The sequence below is a fragment of the Mandrillus leucophaeus genome, unplaced genomic scaffold, assembly GCF_000951045.1.
Source record: "Mandrillus leucophaeus isolate KB7577 unplaced genomic scaffold, Mleu.le_1.0 Scaffold316, whole genome shotgun sequence".
Classification (NCBI taxonomy): Eukaryota; Metazoa; Chordata; class Mammalia; order Primates; family Cercopithecidae; genus Mandrillus; species Mandrillus leucophaeus.
In genome coordinates, this window is record NW_012103321.1 from 3,334,740 (window position 1) to 3,345,974 (window position 11,235).

An 11,235-nucleotide genomic window follows, 5' to 3' on the forward strand; every position below is an offset into this window, starting at 1 on the left:
TAAGAGAGAAGCAATGAGCAAGTCTGTTACTGGGAGAGGCTCACATCCTTCTCACCAAATCAATCTGTAACTTTCAAATAGCTCTGCTGTATTTCCTAGCAACAGGAGTAAACACTGTACTACATCCAGTGCCCAAGATTTGTAACCACGTTAATCTGTGAACACTCAACTTAATTAAAGATTAGACTTTTAAATTGTATTTTTAGTGCACAACAGTACTGCTAAATTATGATTATCAGTGGCTAAGTGTGCTTACGTCTGCAGAATGTGGGGAATGAAAATGAATCACTTATTTTCATCTTGATATGACTGCTCTTCTCTGAGGTGTTGTTGCCCGAGTTCACGGGCCTTGGAGTTCATTGGAATTCTATGGTTAAAACACAGCTTGGAGACCTCATTTATGAAAATTCTTTTAAACCTTTCACCACTTCGACAAATCCAGTCCAAGTTCACTGAGCCAATTCAAAAGTAGCTCTCAGCCTTTTTATAGGTTTTCAATTACACCAACACAGAACACCAGAGCCGTCATCTTTGAAGAAATATATTTTAGTTGCGAAGAGGCACGAATTCTTTTTTAAGAATCCCAAATGAAAGCAGCATTCCCAAAACTGTAGCCAACAGATGCAAAACTCTATCTTGAACTGTCCTTGTCTTACTAAAGACGAGATCATCAAATTACTTAAACATGGCTAATGTTTAGTTATCTGCTATAGGATGTACGCTATTATTTTTAAGATTTTACTTTGCAGAAATACTGGCAAGCTACCTCACCCTCAAACTGTTCCAAATATCTTTTTTGAGGAATTGCTTAAAACATTTTCTAGACTTCATTCATCCTCCTAAAACATAGTGTGTGACAGCAGGATTTATTTTTCCTGTATGCACTCAGAAACAAAAACTCAAAGCAGGTCAGTGAGCTCTCCAGGTTGAAACTGGTAATCAATGGTCAAACTGAGGTTAGACCTTATTCAACTTTCCATTCCAATGTACTCTTTAAGTGGGCCTGAGGTAACCGTGCTGTTTTCTGAGGTAAAAATCCCTTTTAAAAATGTTTATATGACTTAACAGACCAAACATATTTTCCTCCATTTTCAAACTTTGAATTTATTTGAATATGTGGTTAATATGGTTTACGGAAGTACCAATCTTTTAGATTGGGTTATATGAATTATTCTAAGTGCACTTATCTTTGGGGGTAAAGTAGATAAGCTAGCATGCACATTAGTTGGTTAGAAGCACTTGCAAAATTTAAATACTGTATGTGCAAAAGCAAATTGACTCAGGATATAAATCTCCAGTTCTCTCAGAGGGAGTAGTGATGACTCTAAAACCACTGGAAACAGAAAGTTCATCGTGATGACTCTAACAGCTCCCTGATGCAGGCTACTCTTCTCTTGTATATTTAATGTTCTATATGTCAGTTGGCCTTGTTTGCAATCTCAATAGGAGGCTTGTTCACTGGACGAGTTTTTGTTTCTGTGTTTGGTCTGTTCTGTTTTTCTTTTTTTCTTTTTTCATGCTGTTAAATAAGACTTATGATTTCACATACTAGACTGCTTATAAGTTCTTCTAGTATTTGATATTAAAAGAGGTGAAACAAAAACTAAACAAGGTGTATACAGCCTCAATACAATTCTAGGTTAGAAGCCTAGATGTGTGACTAGAGACGCTTCCTGTCCATTCAGTCTGACTCCAATGTGGTTCTGCAGCACTGGACAAAGCTGGGAGATTGCAACAGGAGCCCCTGCAATGAGGGAATATAGTCAGGGAGCAGGGGTTGGACAGGTGAGCCTCCATATACCAAGCCCTTCAACTCCTGGGGTTAGTTATCCCTCCTTTGTTCATTAATGATTCACTATGTACCCACTGCCAACGGTGGGCCTTCTAAACACTGCACTCTACACCAGGGATAGAAAGACGACAAAGACAAATTCCCTTCCCTCAAGAGCCCAGGTTTGAGAAAACAAGCTTGTGAACCTTCTATTGGAGCAGCAATAAAGATCTGAGCTAAGTGCCGAGGGAGACTGAGGAGGTGGTTGCTGAGTCTGTCTTAGGCATCCCAGGGTCTCCTCAAAGTCCAAGCCTGTAGTCCACTGCAGGGGTCACCAGTCACCTGTGGCCACATTGGAAGGTGGCCATTCTGAATTGAGGTAAGTAAAAAACACATACCAAATATCAAAGATGTAATATGGGAAAAAAAAGAATGTAAGCTTCTTGGTTAATGATTTTTTTATATGGATTACACGTGGAAATGCTACCGTTGTGACTATATTGGGTAAGATATATTATTAAAATTGATGTCACCTGTTCCCTTTTACTTTTTTAAGCGTGCTTGCTAGAAAATGTGAAATTCCCTGCATGGCTCCCATTCGTGAATCCCATTACATTTCTATCTGCCAGTGCAGGTTGGTGCAGTCACAACACAATGCTTCGGGAGAAAACCTGGGGAGGCGGCCTCAGGGCAAGTGGGTAAGAGGGGGAAGTGCCCATGGAATGAGAAAGAGACAACAGGAGGACCCATTAGGGGCTACAAAGAGGGTACATTTGCTTTCTGAGTTGTGCTTGCCTGCCGGACTCATTTGCAGCAAGAGAGACCAGAACATAAAGGCCATGATAACAACATCTCAAATAAATTAGAAGCAGCTTGTGATTTATAGTGAGCAATGCTCTACTGGGGACCAGACCAACCAGTTACCCCTGTCTTCACCCCATCTATGGTTAAGTCATCTGGTCACTGTTGCCTTCTCATCTGCAAAGGGGGGACTGAGATTAACTGCTTGGCCTGCGTATCCCCCTGACTCTGTCAACTAAGTTTTTGGAAACTTGAAGCGCTCTAAACATCCTGGGGGAAGAAAGGGCTGGAGAAGTATATAATGTTTTGTGACCAGAATTTTTAAGCTGAACAGAATGAAGAAACTTGAATAGAATAAATTCTTGATACTTCCTTTTTCATAAAACTTACCACACTTTATTTAAATTATTTATTAGCCCCCTTCCTACCTAGATATAAGCTAGCTATAAATACCATGAGCTCAGGATCCACATCTGTCTGCTTACTGCTGTGACCACAACTTGGAGGACAGAGCCCAGAATACAGGCCTCAATAAATATCTGTGGAAGGGAGGTCACATGGAGAATTTGCAGTCATTTTTGCTGTTGAGCATCTGTTAAGTTAAAGTTTCCAAGTGTGCAAACTGTACTCAGAAATGAGTAAGAGGTAGAAACTTACCTAAAGATGATCAAACCAGTAGTGCTGTCACTCTAATGATGTTATCTGTCCTACTGTCAAAATGTTGTCACAGGTGAAGGAGGAGAGTTAGCTGAGATCTTCCCAGCCCTCGACTGCTCTTGCACTGCACACATTCCAGGAAACTCTTGTGGCAAAAGCAGCCACTTAACTTACTTTCAACAAGAGAAGCTGAAGGCTGAGGGAAGTCAGGACCAACAGAGGATCCAAATTTCATTGGCACAGGTCTTATGCCTCACTTGGTTGCATGAATGAGTGTGGAAGCAGCAGGAAGTAGTGGTGATACAAACCTGGATTCTCTGTTTAATTCTATTCTCAGTACTTGCCCAGTGGGAGACTCTAAGTTCCCTCTCTGAACCTCGTTCTCCTCCATAGCTTAAAACTGGACTCATAATGCATGGTTTAGCTATAATGTACCTTTCAAAAAGGGCTGGCATCTGGTAAGCACTGAATAAATGGTTACATGTCAAACACAGTAAACACTCAACAATGACTAATATCTTCCTTCTGCATTAGCAGAAGGAAAAATCTTAAAAATCTTAAAACTTAAATCTTTAACCTGGAGTCCATGGAGTCCCGGGAAATCCACAGATGAGATTCAATAGATCCTTGAAATCCCTAAAATTAAATACAAAGTGAGGCATGCATGCATATCCTTTCTCTCCAAGGAAAGAATCCATAGCTTTCATATGATGCTCTTAAGGCTCTCAGACTGAAAACAGTTTAAGAAGTATTGAGCTTCTGTGGCTTCCGAAGTGTTTAGCTTCTTTTATTTATCTATGGAATAGCTCTGTGGATGACTCTCAAAACCAAGCTTTTCTGTGCCTCCTCAAGAGGCCTGCATTTTATATGCAGCAGTATAACTTCCATAAGATGCTTTTATTTTCTGGCAGCAGCAGTATCACAGGAAGATGATTGGAATTTGTAAGTCAGAAATTGATCTTAATTTCAACAATAGTACTGGAGCCCTTATCTCTTTAAAGACATCTTTTTCCATAGTTTATATATATATATATATGATTGATGACCAAAGAAGGCAGCTATGTTTTATTCTCAAGATGATGGTTACTTCATCTTAGAAGAACAACAATAAAAATCATAACAAATGAATGGGAAGAGCCCAATCAAAGCTTTATTCTACTCCCCAACAACTCAGGTGAGGTCTGGCAGCTTGGCAGTCACCAGGAAGAAGGAGCTTAGTGGCAGACAAGCTGCTTCAAATTTCTAAATCTTTGTTTCCTCATCTGTGAAAAAAAAAAGGATGATAACAGTAACACCTCCTTCCTAGGGCTGTGAGAACTAAATAAGAAAGTAATTGTAAGGCATCTTGTAAGTACTCAAAACAGAGTGCCTCATAAATATTAACTATTAAATATCCTCTCTGATGATAGTGGGAAAATGATTCCTCATCTGGTCTCTGACCCATAGATTTTAGCCTAGAGATTTACTCTGGGCCACTGATATTTTCCAGCCTCCTCCTTAAGGTTGTTATGAGTGACCAAGTAATAAATAAGTATATAAACCAACGGGAAAACTGTTGAAAAAGTGTCTGAGCAGCAGTTTCAAAGAAAACCTGTCTTCATGTCCCAGTATCCCAAAGGCAAATGTGAAAATCAAGTTAAAGCAAATAGAATATACCTAAAGAAAATCACCTGAAAAAATGAAAGATGAATGATTCAATGCACATTTTTCTTTCATTTATTTAAAAATTATTGAGATACATGGTGGGCAAGGCACTGTACCGAGCACAGGATGCACAAAGATAAGGAAGTCAGTCCAGCTCTTGAGACATTTCATCTACAGAGGGAGACAGACATGTATATCCAAGGTCATACATACCACAGGATAAAGTGTGATGTGGGGAGAGGCTGGGAGGGGATGTTCAGCTGAGGCTCCTTGAAAAAGCAACACTTGAGATGAGTTTGGAAGGATAACTAAATGTTTAATAGTTCATAGTTTGAGAAAGAAGAAATAATATTCCACAGAGACAACACGTAAAAGCACATGCAATGAAGCATTTAAAGACTTTGAAGTTATACATGTCAGCCCAGCATGGAGATAATATGGGCAGCTAGAAGGAGGCATTGCTGAACATACTAGCACCTGCCCATCCCCTGCACCCACAGTAGGAGTCAGGACTCACCTTGCAGAGAATTTTGGAATTCATGGTAAGAGCTTGGACTTTTCTCCAGGACTGTGACAAGGTTTGGAATGGTTCTTAGCAGGGAGTTATATAATTCAATTTTATCTATTCTTTAGAAAGAGCAAGCAGGCAGCGGTGAGGAGGATGGATTGAAAGCTGAGAGACTGAAGGCAGCATTTGTAGAGGTGACTCGGGAAGAGTGAAACATGAAAGCAAGTGGAGCTGGAGGTCTTGGTGACTGATTAGGTGGATGAAGAAAGGGAGAAGGTCAGATCGAGATCATTCCCAGGTCTCTGGCTTGGGGGTGTAGTGAGAGGATGATATGCCTGTCATGGAAAACAGGTGTAATCGTATTTAATAGATATCTGCTGTTTCTGCATGCACATCATCTCCTATCTCTTCTTTTCAATATTTTCTTTTAAAAACTACCCCTTCCCTGCTCTCAGGTTATATGCTTTAGAAGAGTCTGCTGACTAGTCTCCCATATACCTCCTTCACTCCCATATACTCCTTCCCACCTGCCCTCACACATACCACTCTCCCCTTTCAAAAGCCCCCAGGACTGGTCTCATAATCAAAGCCAAGTCAAGTGGCATAGTCCAAATCTCCAGCCATAGGGTCTGGTTCAAGCATATGCATGTGATCAAAGTGGTCTAATTAAAGTTAGTCCTGAATTCTCTTTTTCTCAGGGAGTAAGACTAAAGCTAGAGATGAAAATTTTGCCACCATGAAGAAAAGAGGAAATCAGAATTGGATCCTTTCTGAACTTTTCCTTTATAATAGCCAGTATATGCCCTTTCCTACTTAAGTAAGTATAAACTGGGTTTCTGTGATTTGCAACCAAGTGTCCTGACAAACACAAGGATTAAAGACAACTGTGTTTCAATAAAGAAAAAAATAGTTTATTTTTATGAGTGGTGGATCTTAAAAACCTACATTACTGTGACAAGAGTACCTTAAAACATTTAAGTCTACAAAAGGCACTTAGGGACTTTATAGCAAACTCTACACTTAATAATGAAAAGTCAGACCAGACCGTTTTAAAAAACAGTACTGCACCAGATAATGGCACATCCACTCATTCAATTAACATTTATTGAGTATCTTCAGGGGTTTTAGACTTGTGCAATAAAAATGATAAAAACGGATTCTTTGGTTTGAGCTGGTCCATCCAAGGCCGTTCCATAAAGAGCAGCTGTGTATGCTGTTCAGACTAATTGTGTGAAGTTGGAGAGGCCAGGTGTTTCTGTCTGGCCTAACAGCTGCACTTGGTGGTAAGGGCACCACCTGAGTTTCAGTCTGGCCATAAAATGAGGCTGATGAAACAGCACCTTGCATGAGTTTTTAGGTGAAAGACAGAGCAGAACATGTTTAGAATTCTTCTCCCTTCTAATAAAACATCCATTAACGTTTATGAAGGAGTCTGGATGAGGCATTGTGCCAGACCCTCTTTTCTTTATTTTCCGCAAGAAAACTACACCACGAGCATGGGTTCAACTGTTATTCACGCACCTATACTCTATGGAAATATGCCTAAGTTGTCACCTCCTGCCTTGTTACCTCTTGCTTCCCCATGGCTAGGCCGAAATGAATCTTCAAGTGTTCATCTGGGGTGAGCATTTGCTAGTCTTGTCACCTTGTGTCCATCTCCACTTCTGATAGCAGTGCTCCAGTGTCCATTAAGGGTGAACTTACCCACTTCACATTGTGTACTCACCTGGTGTGGCTGTTAGTCAGTGCTACTGGCTCAGGAGTGTGCATGGCACTCAAATTAAGTCAAAGGTGTTCTTTGCCTGGTATGCTCAGTTTAAGAGCAAAGCACTCTAAGGGCAGACCTTCAGCTGTGCCTTGGAGAAAGAACATCAGTTCTACTCCCTAGGTAAGTTCTGTTTCCATCCTGAGAGTAGTGGTTCTGACTTCCCTTTGACATCTTAGGGAATCCCTGAGGTTGTATTTTGTTTTCTGTTGCTATACACCTAAAGAAACTTAACTATATACAATAGAGCACTGTGATTTAAACACTAAACAATAGCTAACATTCATAGCCTACTCTGCAGCTTATAAAGTACTTTCACAGAATATAAAGTACTATTCAATTTATCTCTTTTAATCAAACTTTCTGGAACTGAATTTTTCTCCTGCCCCCAAATAAATCACTTATTGATTTCTCTATTTCTCACAAAAGCACAATCATTCTTTCAGTCACTTAAGTTTTTTTAAACCTCAGAATGATTTCGACTTTTTGCTTTTACTAACTCCCTATAATCAGTCACCTCATCCTAAATACGGGATCTCCCAGATCGATCCCTTTCCAATTTTCCTGCCTCCATTTTTGTCAAAACCATCAACTTTCGACAATGCCCAGCTCACCCTGCCACCAGCCCCCTGTCTCCAAACCATCCCAACACCACTGTCGGAAGGATATGACTAAAATTTATTATCATTGTGTCATACTTCCTCTACCTGGGGTTTACAGAAAAAAAAAATGCAGGACAATGAGTTACTGGACAGTTCCTTAACCTAAATCCTGGGCTATTGATAAGTAGGCTCCAATATGCTCTCCTAACATATTATTTTCAGCAGAAAACACCTGCTAGATACACGTATTCTCAAACATGTAGTAGATCACAAAAACTGGCTCTAATTTTTTGCAGCTCCTTCTCATCATAAGTGGACTCTTTCTATACCCCTTGAATCTGGTGTAACCTTCTGATTTGATATGGCTAATGGGAGAGTAGCTAATGTGATTCAAGGTGAGGCTTTAAAGTTGCTTTTGCATTGCAGGTTGTTCTTTTGCTGCTCTTACAACACTGTTTGATTTGCCACGTAAAGAAGGTGAGGGGATTGATTGTCGGAGAACGGGAGGTACATATCCCAGCCACTTGTTATGTTACCCTGGCCAACAGTCTGATAACTGCCAGACATATAAGTAAAGCCATTCACAGTTACACCGCCAGCAGGGAACCTAACTGAGAATAGCAGAAGAACCATCTTACTGAGCCCAGCTCAAATTGCTGACCACCAGAATCATGAGCTATAGTAGCAATTTTAAGTAACTGCATTTTGTGGGGATTTGTTATCCAGCAATGAAAAACTGATATAACATCTAAGCTAATTTGATCACTCTCTCCTCAGAGATTTTCAATTACTATTTAGCATCTTAGGCACTCGATTATGAAATGTGTTCTTTGATGTTTTGTGTCATTTAATTTTCCATGGGTCCTATTTCCCATGAAAACGTTCCTTGTGAAAAGACTATGCATTTTATATTGCTGTATTACATATAAGCAAAAAGTAATTGCACAATAACTATTTAGGAATCAATTAGTACTTTCCCAGGGCCCAGCTGTCAGTCACATCAATTAAAAATTATTTTAACACATATTTTGATCATTAATTTCAAAAATGTAAAAAACAGCTAAGATGCAAACCATAAAATATAAAATCTAGTTACCTAACCCGTAAAGTGCAAAATCATGCATAGTATATATGATATAAGCAAACAAGTTATTGATTCATTTTCCATAAATAACTTCCTGCAAGTGAATCTGCATAGAAATCAAATGGGCGCAAGGAAATAAGTACATAAGGGTAAAAGTTTCACAGAAGCAACTATTTGATTTTCACCAGGATATCATTTTTCTCCCAAGACACATATTTCTCCTATGTGGTTTGCAACTGTAACCTGACAAACTGCCAAAAACAAAGCTTCTATTCTAAGAGTGTTACTGATTCTCTTGTTGCTATTCAATTAGATTTTGCATTTAAAAGAGAAATTCCCTTGTGTTTCCTATAATGATGCACCTGCTCCTTGGGAGATTTCCTCTTTTGACAAGACATGCCTTACATCTGGCAAGAAAAACAGCTCCAGGCTTTTTCTGATAATATCAAGGATCATTTGTTTGTATTAGATGTTTGTGTGGGTTTCCCTTAAGAGCAGTAAAGTACTGCTACAATTTCTTCCAAAACAATAGCACACACAGTTTCTTGGCTTGCATTTCCACTGTACACCTGCACCAGAACAACTGTCTGGAATTAGCAAAGTTGTGACAAAGTAGACAGAGAAATGCATTTGCTCTAGTCACTTCCTTTTGGATATCAACAAATGGTAACAGTCAAATTCATGAATGCAGCATCATTTCAAATCTACTATCTGTAACCTTTCTTCATGAAACGCTTGCTATGGAGAAAATGAAATTTATACTCAAAATTATACCCCTTCTTTTCAAAAATCCCATTCTGTATTTTATTCTGACATGTCCAAAAGATTCTTAAGAGAAGCACTATCTTCTACTTTCTGATTCCAGACCTGTTAATGCATACATATTTAGTTATGGGTAATCCTCAGTTAATACTCCCTTTCTAGAGAGACTTCCACGATCAGTACCAAAATACAGCACCTTTCAAATAGTCTTGAGGACTCCTTAAAGGTGTCTCCTTGTACTCTAACCATGCTGAATGTAATTTAACATTGAGATGCATCAGAAACAGCCAACAGACTTTCTCTCCCAGATGTGTACACATTAGCATACTGCTTTCCTACACCTTGTTCTTTGCCTTTTAAATTTTCAATATGTACAAATGAAATACAGATTTCAACCCATTCCCAATTGAGATGTCTGCTCCATAAAAGAAAACTAGGTTTTTCCCTTCCTGCAGATTCAGCAACGAAAGTAGTGCTTGAAAATTACGTGTTTAGAGTGACACCTTGGAGAACTGACATACTTTGCACACATGTAATCCTCATAAACCTCCCCAGACAGCCCTTATTTCATTTTGCAAACTGCACCCTGGCCAGGCTCCACGGCACGTGGTGTGTGGCGAGACTGTCCTGCAGCAGTTCTCTCTTCCTCTGGGCTCTTTGATGGGCACTTGTCAGTAACAGCCAAGAGGAATCGGACCCTGCCTCCAGCAAGTGAAAAGGGGCACCGACAGTAATGCTTCCTTAATTAACTTTCCCAAGGAAAGCAACGTTACCACAGGAAAAAACAACACGTTTCCCCCCCTCCTAGAGGTCCATTGAAAATGAGCAACAATGCTGTTGCCTTTTTGTTTCCTAAGACTTTCTTCGCTGCAAGCAGTAGCGTGTTCCTCAAAGAATGCTAGTATTTCCTGTGGAAACTGTATGGCTGCCAGTAATGGCTCATAATTTTCCCTCTTTTCTTTTCGTAAAAATGAAATAAACAAAATGTGGCCTTTGACAATAGCCAAAATTGGGTTCACCCCACTTACCACCTGCAGATGAAAGTCATCGCCAAGAGAGAAGGCCAAGAGAGAAACAGTCCCCGCTGAAATTGACGCGGACCAGCCTGGGACGCAGGACAGCATTAGAGGGAGGCTGACGGAGCCCGGGCTGGACAGGGCAGTCGGGGAGCCCGTGCTGATGAGCGAGGGGCGGCAGCAACACCAGACGTCCCTCTTCTACAGCTATTGCTACCGTTGTTAGTACCGTCGCTATTACTATTACTTCGCCCCTCCTTACCTCAGCTCTTCCGAACCGCGGCACTGCCCATCCCTGCCTGCGATACGATCCCGGGTGGCAGCAAGAATAAGAACCACATGAGGCAGGCAAATGAAAAGAACAATCCTTTGGAAACAGAGGCGGGGGTTGTTTCCCCCTTTCCCCAGTAAAACAGCCGCTGCCGCCACCACTGTTACTATAGAGACCTCCCCCCAAACCCTTTCTGCAGAGACGCCTCTGCTGTCCCAAGCAGCCGAGACTCGCGGCACAAAGGGGGCCCCGGGCTTGGGGAGCACGGGGCGACACCCGCCAGGGTCGCCTGGTGCAAACTTGAAAAGGCTGAGCCGCCAGCTCCTCGCCCCTCGCCTCCCCGCGGGGTCCGTT

At 40.8% G+C, this 11,235-nt stretch overlaps 1 protein-coding gene across 1 annotated transcript in view; it reads right to left on the reverse strand.

Annotated features, from left to right (window-relative positions):
• The window catches only part of SNCAIP (synuclein, alpha interacting protein), a 153,006-nt gene extending 142,030 nt beyond the window's left edge, over positions 1 to 10,976 (reverse strand). The window contains exon 1 of the mRNA XM_011987782.1: positions 10,623 to 10,976. The gene's annotated coding sequence lies outside the window, so the exon portion shown is untranslated. The remainder of the gene's footprint in view (positions 1 to 10,622) is intronic.
• Between the last annotated feature and the right edge of the window lie 259 nt (positions 10,977 to 11,235).